The sequence below is a fragment of the Gigantopelta aegis genome, chromosome 3 (genome assembly GCF_016097555.1).
Source record: "Gigantopelta aegis isolate Gae_Host chromosome 3, Gae_host_genome, whole genome shotgun sequence".
NCBI classification, from domain to species: domain Eukaryota; kingdom Metazoa; phylum Mollusca; class Gastropoda; order Neomphalida; family Peltospiridae; genus Gigantopelta; species Gigantopelta aegis.
Window position 1 is genome coordinate 90,557,411 of NC_054701.1, and position 9,361 is coordinate 90,566,771.

The following is a 9,361-nucleotide window of genomic DNA, read 5'->3' on the forward strand; positions in this document are numbered from 1 at the left end:
ACACAAGAATCCCAATTAATATTATCATTGTGGTGTACAGGGTGCATTAGTGTACGTCATATTATGTATTGAGGTAATCAAAATAAAGATTCATTATCATAGCTGCGAGTGTCGTGTTTCGCTATTTTTACATTTATTTTTAACAAATCACTACAAAGTAATCGACCAAACGCGTAATTGTTGCTTAATTAACTTAAGGATATTAACACTGTAGTGTACTGTTATTGGGCATAAACTGTGCTTTCCCTGAGGTATTCTTGGCTTAATTAACTTAAGGATATTAACACTGTAGTGTACTGTTATTGGGCATAAACTGTGCTTTCCCTGAGGTATTCTTGGCTTAATTAACTTAAGGATATTAACACTGTAGTGTACTGTTATTGGGCATAAACTGTGCTTTCCCTGAGGTATTCTTGGCTAAAAACAGAACAAAAACAACACCACTAGAACACATTGATTATAATCGGCTATTGGCCAATTTTATGATGCATAGTCGTCAGAGATCTTTTATGAGTACATTCCACAGACACGATAAAACTTTTGATATGCAAGTCGTAGGGAGCTACTAGGGAGGGTTGTTCATATGTTGGGTCGGACGTTTGTTCAACGGTCACCTCATAATTTATTTATTTTTTAAATTTGGTAAACAATCATTTCTCAAACACCTTGTTCTTAAACACTTTGGTTTCCAAAAACCTTATTATTAAACAACTTACTTTTCAAAAACCTTATTGTGATTGACAGACAAGACAGACAGACAAATTTTTATTAAAAAAGAAAAAAAAAAAGAAAAAAAAAGAAGAAGAAGAGATAGATGTGTCAGCAAATTGTGTCAAATTCCTATTAAAAATTAGCCGTTTGATTTGAAAGGAGGTTAGAATTAGAAATCTGAGCCAGGCGTTGTCGGATGATGCGATTACGCGACACACTGTTGGATGTTTTGTGCAACACAGTACGTGGTGTCATATTTAGCGCAATGCCATTAGATGAAGCACCGTATCAACCGAGTTTCATTATGCTATGCCGTTAAACGTGCACGTGCAATATCCCTCTCCCAGACTTCTAATGGAAATGCTATTTCAGAAACAAGTTCAGCGTTCGCAACTTGTTTGATAACCCGTCTAATGAAAACATTATTTTTATCCGAAAACAATTAAAGTATTTAATAATAGTCCGTCTGGGGAAAAGAAAGTGGAAAAAGGAAGTAATTGATAACATAATATCATGTTTAAATTGTTATATTTAATATTTCTAAAATAATAAAACCAGTACAACTAAGTAATCATTCTATTTATTTATTTTAAACTGTTGTTTCTTATTGAAATATAAATAAATGTTTGCATTCATAAACATTGCATCAACATTCCCCTGTATGTCATGTTATATACTACACGATCGGTCATTAGATATTTATCGTACGTTATTAAACGAGTTGTAAAATAATAGGTATTTAACTAACACAAGTGCAATCTTTTACTTCTAAAATATCCTTAAAACCAGGTTTAAATGAAGTTAAGTGTTCATTTCATTGGATGGTGTGACTTTGACTTCTAGGTAATCACCGTAGAGCAATCCATCAAATGTCTTTAAATCGATCTCTAACTAGTTTGATATTGATGTGTATACCGATACTAAGAATCCAACACAATGTCCTGTCTAGTGGGCGTGTTTCTTCTCAGACTGTAAACCATGGTATGTCACAAAGTCTGTCATTTTCAGAGTATGTAATATGTTAAACTATGCATTATTTCAAGTAATATAATACAATATAATAATGACATACGTTCAAACTGTGCTGTGTATATAAAACTCTAAGGCATTTTAAGCATTTCAAGATGTCTATTTTCAAAGCATATGTAGGGCTACATATATGTTTGTATGCTGTTTATGCACTTTTCCCCTTGAATAACGAGCGTGCATCACGTGTCGTATCACGTGTCACTGTAAGTGCGAGACTGGTGCAAGTCTTTTACCAGACATTGCAAGTGGTTTTCCAGTATTTATTTTGTTTGGTTTTCCAGTATTCCTTTGGTTTGCTTTTCCAAAAACATTTCTTTCTTGCAAGTCCTTCGACAGATGTATGACACAAATTTACCCAAAATATGTCTATACCCGCCACGACTGTAATACTATCTCGATTGTGATTGGTTAGCTTGCAGCTGTCGTTAATTAATCAAAAGCACCTGCCATTTTTAATATCACTGACGAGAAACCAGTGGCTGATTAGTAGAGCGTGGGGCAAATTAAAAAAAAAAAAAAATGAACGGACGAACGGAAGTGCGCACGGACACCTGTTACCTTACGATGAGCATGAATCATTGATGGAATTTGTCGTGTTCATAACATGGAATAATTTATTGTATTTCTAAAGAATTAGTTTATAAATCCATACAAAGTTTGTTTTGTTTAATGTAAAGTTTGTTTGCAAAGTTTTTTTTTAACGACATCACTAGAGCACATTGATTTATTAATCATCGGCTATTGGATATCAAACATTTGTTAATTTAGACATATAGTCCAAGAGTGGAAACCCGTTACATTTTTTTCATTAGTAGCAAAGGATTTTTGTTTTTTAATATGCATCATCCTACAGACATGATAGCACATACCACGACCTTTAATATATCAGTTGTGTTGCACTGGCTGGAACGAGAAATAGCCCAATGGGCCCACAGACTGGAATCGATCCCAAACCGATCGCGCATCAAGCGAGCGCTTTACCGCCCCCAACTTTTAGTAATACTGACACGTAGTAAATACCTATTGTACAATAATTGTAAATTCCCCATTGACTGTCGTTTGCCGGCCTGAGTGTACCGAAATACAGTTTCAAGTTTCAGATAGTAGCACTTTTTTAACAGACAGGGTATCATATATGACGGCCTTTGATATACCAGTCGTGGGGCACTGGTTGTCACTGGGAAAAACAATGGGTCTCCTAGGAGATTCGACCCTACAACTGAAGCAACTCAAGCGAGTACGGTTTTGACTGACCTAAAATCCCCCACACCTATTGTTTGCAACTATTAAGTTTAAACCATTTTTTTTTTAACTCCGAGCGTATTAGTCGAGTCCTTGTAGGGAGGGGGTAGCAATTTATTAAAAAGACCATTGAACCCCCCCCCCCCAAAAAAAAAAGAAGAGAAAAATCAATAAAAAAAATATATATATATATATAAAAAAACAACTTAAAAACACACAACCAAATAAAACAAAACATTTAAAAAACCCCAACCCAAAACCACAAACAAACACAACCCAACAACAACCAACAACAACAAAAAAAAAAAAAATCCCCTCTAAAAAGAACCCCTCAAACAAACAAAAAACATCATCAATAACAACAACAACAACAACAACAACAAAACCCAACAAAACAATATATGGTAACTTTTTGAACCGTCCCAACACCATAACGTTTTGCCAATCAACTAATTAACTACTCTTGTTAAACTGTCCAACTTCCAACTGCAATGAAATATGATCTGCTGTATGGAAGATCTCTTTTATAGCTGCAATCGATGTTAGAGCACAATGATCTGCTGTATGGAAGATCTCTTTTATAGCTGCAATCGATGTTAGACCACAATGATCTGCTGTATGGAAGATCTCTTTTATTGCTGCAATCGATGTTAGACCACAATGATCTGCTGTATGGAAGATCTCTTTTATTGCTGCAATCGATATTAGACCACAATGATCTGCTGTATGGAAGATCTCTTTTATAGCTGCAATCGATGTTAGACCACAATGATCTGCTGTATGGAAGATCTCTTTTATTGCTGCAATCGATGTTAGACCACAATGATCTGCTGTATGGAAGATCTCTTTTATTGCTGCAATCGATATTAGACCACAATGATCTGCTGTATGGAAGATCTCTTTTATAGCTGCAATCGATGTTAGACCACAATGATCTGCCAGGTTGTATGGACACAAGTTGGAATATGTCGTATTTTATTGAGGCCACCTGAAACTATTTTGTATGGAACTCATTGCACTTTGGATTGAAGTACGTACGAACCCAATATTATCGCCAGCCTTGAGGTGGTACCGTACGAAATGGCGAACTTCCGGCATCAAGAACGTTTAATAACGCGGTAACAGAAACAGCTGCTCTGATTGGTTATATGTGCAAAGGTCAGTATTATTATCTATTTTCAATAAATCGATATAATATACTTTAATTTAGTGTACAGTTATTGTGAAACACGGGCGTAGGAAGGTGCCAACAAGTATGTGTGTGTGTGGGGGGGGGGGGGGGTAGGGCGCGCGCGCACACACACACACACACGCACATACACACACACACACGTATAATTATATAAAAACCATCGCTGCTGCTAAACGTGCCCCCCTTGCCCCTCCCCCTCCTCGCTTCCTACGCCAGTGTGAAATGTATATTAGAAACCAAAATTAGTATAGTGGTCTATAAAAATGAAACTGCAATTATATACGAAAATAAGGATTGCTAATAAAAACATTATTTAAATCTAGTAAGAGTCATGTGATACCCCCTTTTCTTGCAGGTAGATTATATGTAAACTTGACATGCATTTTATATTAATTTTACATTTTTAAAAGGGGCGGGACGTAGCCCAGTGGTATGTGCTATCATGTGCATGGGATGGTGCATATAAACAAATTCTTGCTACTTATGTGTTGTCGTTAAACAAAACAAACTTTGTTTTAAATGTGCTGAGTTTCCGTTAAACAAATATGCCTCTCCTTATTGTAACGATTACAGATTATGAAGTAAATACTACGTTTAATGAGTCTTTGTTTTGTTCCATTTTAATCTAATAACATTTATTTTGGCCTCACACATTCAAACACAATTCGCCAAATTGCTAATAAATTCTGTTTTATTCAATATTAAAACATGTTTGAGTAATTACGGCCATGCTTGTTGTTTAATTATAACCGATGATTAATAAATCAATTTGCTCTAGTGGTGTCGTTAAACAAAAGAAACATTAACTTTTACATTTTTAAAAATGTTAACATTTTCGCAAATAAAAATTGATTGTGTTCAGCGCGACCTTAAAATTAAATAACATGACCACTAAGCCACGGAAGCCGATAATTCTACTAAACCTTATTCCCTGTACACTATCTACAGCGACAAAGGGAAACACTTGGCATCGAATAAAGAATCAATTAACCCATCGCATCTTAATCACCACTTTCAAACATACATGCGCCGTCAGCCAGGCACAGCGGAAAACAATTAAGAACAAAGACCCAATATAAATCACTCAAATTATCCGTGATATGGCTAATTAATCAAAGTCCTCTTTAATAACCAAATTCACGTATAAGTAATAATGACAAACAGGCGCCAATTAATAGGGGAGTGGTTTTCGCGGGATAACAGTCGTCACACTTAAACCGGTATTTTAACCAGAGATTGTCAGCAAGATTTTAAATCAAGAAACAGAAAGTATAGATTAATCTCTATTTTTTTCTGCTAAAAGTCATTCATTATTGTTTGGATATATAAAAAATATATTTGATATTATATGTTAATAAAAGTGTATTTCAGTACTAGTACATTGGCGAATACATAGAGGACGTCTGACAGTTTGAACGCGTTGTATCACCGTGACGCCGTACATGTTTTAAATCCATAATTCTTTCTATTTTCAACTTTTCATAATATACTTATCCTTGTTTGACACCCAATCGGCTATTAGGTGTCAAACAAGGATAAGTATATTATGAAAAGTTGAAAATAGAAAGAATTATGGATTTAAAACATGTACGGCGTATGTACTGTACTGTATTTATGTGCTGGGGTGTCGTTAAAGATTCATTCATTCAATTCTTTCTATTTTCACTCCGGATTCGTAGAGAGAGAGCGCTGTTTACGCCGAGAGGAAGAATATTGCATTTTTAATATTTTCGAGTTAACTGTGCACAAATCGTATGTAGGATCGATTAATTTGTAGATATCTGTCACACATACACGTGCAATTGGTAAAATATGGTACTTGCAAGTAATTTACTTTTAAATAATTCTTATTGGTACAATACGGAAGTCATACCAACATACCAGCTTTAAGAAGCAACATTCCCAATTTCTCAAATGATTAGTTTAGCTACGGTAAAATCATCATATGTGCCGAAATTATGTCACAAAAGTCACTGCACCCTAGTCTGTCTTACCGTAAATACTGTAAAATTGTAGTACCTCTCTTAATGTGACACTCAAATTAGCGAGCGAGATCCCCTCCCGTATGAAATCGTGGGACCGCACCTGATAAATAAATCGATGAATCTAAGTTCGTAAACTTAGCAAGCCGTGTACCAGCGTGTGTCTATCAGATGCTGTAGGAAAGTAATGAATAATAAATTAATTATTCATGAAATAGACTTGTTACAAACGGGGTTTTTTCTTTGTGTTTTTAATTCTATGTTGTTGAATTGTATTAACGTATTAATCCTTCCCAGTTTCGTAAGACTATTTAAAATAGAATTGTTGTTGATTAAGTTAAATACATGTGTATATACCAGCAGACCTACAGAAAATAGGTTTTAGAAAGTGAATATTAATAAGCAGAGGTACACGGTGGGTGTAACTTTAGCATAACAGTAATTAAATCGAGAGCTAAAAACAGAAGTGGTCATAGCACCCTTTTTTGGGGAGGGGGGGGGGGGGGGGGGGGGTGCGTGGATAAAACATTTAATAGAACTGATGCAAAGTTATATACTAGTAACGTAATTTGAATAAATATATAAATTTACTTTCTTTCTGAATATTTCAAAAAAACGTTTATAAGGTAAAACTTATCTTCAATTTTATTTAAGCGACGGGACAGCTTTTGGGCAAGGCCATGTTTATATCCATTTCTATGGACACTCATATCAGTAAACCCAAGTCTAAATAGTATAAGCGCATTTCTAAGATTGTGCACCCTCCAATCCAATTTTGTTTTTGTATTGTTGACGTAAAATATCTTAATTTTTTTTTTAAATAACTGCCACTACTATTTATATCGATTTTTATATCGATTACCCATTCCTGTAAATATTACATAAACAGTGACATATCTGATAATATAATTGAAATTAAAGTTTTATCAGTAAGTCATTCACATTGCTGTACATCGTGTAACTGTTAGTGTCCAGCTTCTGGCCTCTTTAGTACTGAAATATAGTCAAGTAACGTGTATGTTCTAAGAAGGGAGATGATAATATCATAAGTATACGATGAGTGGGTTGGTGGGTAGGTGGGTGGTGGTGCCCCATCCCTCAGTTTAAACGACTACTCGAAAAATCTGTAGACCAACTCCTCTTACCCTCACCAGTACAACCACTGAGATTTTCTTATTCAAACCAGTCAGTTGAGTACTCGCTTGAGGTTTTTGTTTTTCTCTCGTTCCAACCAGTGCACCACAACTGGTCAAAGGCCGTGATATGTGTTTTCCTGTCTGTGGGAAAGTGCATATAAAAGATCCCTTGCTGCATTAACAGACTATATGTCAGAATTACCAAATGTTTGACATCCAATAGCCGATGATTAATAAATCAATGACGTGCTCTAGTGGTGTCGTAAATGAAAACAAACTTTAACTTTTCAAACTTGCGCCTCAAACCTTTATTTGCCACTGGATTTTATCGCTTTATCATCATCATCATCATTATCATCAACACCATCAACATCAACATCATGATCACCATCAACGTCAACATCAACATCATCATCATCATCATCACCATCATCAACATCAACATCAACATCATCATCATCACTACCACCTTCTTTGTCGTCATCTTCATATCAATAATCGTCGTACTCGTCATCATCATTATCATTATCACCATCATCACCTTCTTCGTTGTCATAATAATAATAACCATCATCATCATCATTATCACCACCACCACCTTTTTCTTCTTCTTCGTCGTCATCATCATTATAATCATCGTCACCACCATCATCATCACCACTATCATCATAACCACCGTCACCATTTAAATCCAACCACCAAAACTGCAATTAACATCATACCGACTGTAAATGTCACCTCGAAGTTTACAATAAAATCGTATTGTCAAAACAGGATTTAATATATTTGTTACCCACCTCAGAATGTGATAAATTGAGTGATTTGTAAATGCCACGGGTTCTATATGGGTGCTGTTTACAATGACAGGTAAACCGTGTTCGTCTGCGAGTAAACGTCAGTGCTAGCGAGACCAGGTGAACACAGAGGAACAAACAAAGCACTGAATGAAACACACACTGGCGTACCTTCCGAAATAACTCATTATTTTGGGATCTCGCCATTGACGTCATGTGTTTTCCGAAAACCTTTCACACGTAAGAAATAGCAAACGAGTATGTTTTATTTTCTCTCCTTTCCTTTTTTTGTAATTTTTTTTCCACCTGTGAGCACGTGCACGGGAAATCAGTTAAAGAATGTATTTAAAAGAACGAACGTAAACCCAACAATAATTGCAACTTTTTTGTTTTGCTTAATTCCAGTCTTAAATTAGTTTCTCTCATGCGCACATAAATACGTCATTATCATATGTTTTTAGCCCAACAGGTATTTTGTAAATCGGAAGGTGTAGAACTATGACCTTCACTTGTGAATGTGGTATTTCATATGTTATGAATAACACACATTTTTCTTGTTATTATGATTTTTAAAACTATTTAAAACCCCAAAAGATGTATTTGTAATTAACAGTTTGTTTAATAAGGTTAGCATTTCACTTGGCACTTATTTGTTAAGAATTTTGGAAAGGAGGTCAGGGGTCAAATTCTTGACAAATGTGGGGTTGGGATGGTGGTGTTTGTAATCTGTGTCCATTTTCCATTGAATCCAAGGTATAATTGTTTTGGTAATACAATCCAAAAATGCATACTTAACTGAAGGAAGAAGGAAGGAAGGAAGGTTTTACTTAACGATGCACTCAGCATATTTTATGTCATCGACCAAGTGGATAAGAACCACACAAATAATGAGAGAGGAAACCCGCTGTCGCCATGCAGTGTGTTACTCTTTCCGATTAGCAGCATGGGATCTTTTATATGCAGCATTCCACAGACAGGATAGTACGTACCACGACATTTGTTACATAAGTCGTGGTGCACTGGCTGGAACGAGAAATAACCCAATGGGCCCACCGATGAGGATTGATACGTGACCGACTGCGCATGCGGGGATCGATCAGGAGAGGGCTATACCACCGGGTTAAGTCCCGCCCCGAATAGTTAACTGACGCTAATGAAAAACATTCCTTACAAAGACAACAAAGGAAGGAAATGTTTTATTTAAAGACGCACTCAACACATTTTATTTACGGTTATATGGCGTCAGACAAATGGTTAAGGACCACATATATTGAG